Source organism: Trichosurus vulpecula, chromosome 3 (assembly GCF_011100635.1).
Source record: "Trichosurus vulpecula isolate mTriVul1 chromosome 3, mTriVul1.pri, whole genome shotgun sequence".
Lineage (NCBI taxonomy): Eukaryota > Metazoa > Chordata > Mammalia > Diprotodontia > Phalangeridae > Trichosurus > Trichosurus vulpecula.
In genome coordinates this window covers 283953225-283954269 of record NC_050575.1, presented here as the reverse complement: position 1 = coordinate 283954269, position 1045 = coordinate 283953225, and the positions used below count along the sequence as shown (strand labels likewise).

At 38.0% G+C, this 1045-nt stretch overlaps 1 pseudogene; it reads right to left on the bottom strand.

Annotated features, from left to right (window-relative positions):
* Window positions 1-434: 434 nt before the first annotated feature.
* On the bottom strand, window positions 435-795 carry LOC118842490 (annotated as a pseudogene).
* Window positions 796-1045: the final 250 nt, after the last annotated feature.

Genomic DNA, 1045 nt, shown 5'->3' with positions numbered 1-1045 from the left:
TCTTCCAAGAGAAGCTGCTAACAGGTACTGCCCTGCCTCTACTCTGTAGCTTCCTCTGTATACAGCCACATTATTTCCACAAAAATTTAATTTTTAATATTTTAATTTAAATTCAATTCTTGCCTTGTTCACACTTTCCTCTTAGATGTTACTAAGATCATGATTAGGAATGATCTTCAGGAGTTAACATATTCTTATCTAGTAGCTACACACTGGTACTGATAAATTCAAGAACATATAAACTGGTGTTATAAGATTAAGGACCCAAATCTTTGAGTATTTAAGAGAAATTATGGTAAAGACTGTATATTGTTTTTTTTCCCTTTTCTCTTTCCTTTCTTTTCCTTTCTCTGACTGGACTTAAGTCAAATAGAAAAGATTCATCATCTAGTTGGTGTTCAGGCTTTTCCTGGCTCACAGTTCATTCTGAGAACTTATTTCTTGGATTGAGAAACTTCATTGTGAGACTTCAGATATAATGATTTGGGAAGTTTCCTTGGCTTTTTCTGGGTTTGAAGGCCATGACTCTGTAGTGGAGTGAGGGCCATTGGAGGAAGGTGAATTTTCCTTGGATATGAGATCTGATAGTGCATTCCTACTTCAATTCTTGCTGTGCATTCATCTATATGTTAACTAGTTCTGAGTCCATAAGATTTTTGTCTTTCTTGAAAAACATTCTGGCTACTTTTCTCTGATGGTGTCTTGCATCTGCCCCGATGCTGCATGCTACCTCTTCGCAAGCCTGAAAATCCTCCTGTACAGACCGAGAACTTCTTGTCATGTTGTTGTTGTCATACTGTGTCCATTATGCCTGCTCCCTCACCCACAGTGCTGGGGATGAGAGGACAGAGTGTCAGGAGCTCCATGGAGCCAACTGAACCTGCCTTTTTAACATAAAAGTTTTCGCATGGCTTCTTTACGGTGATGAACCACAGCACACCACAATCTCCATAGAATTAAAGTTTTATGACAGACCAAAGTTAATGGAGAAATGCATTTGTAAAGTTCTGGTGTGTTTGGAATAAGTAAAGGATTATTTTAGAAT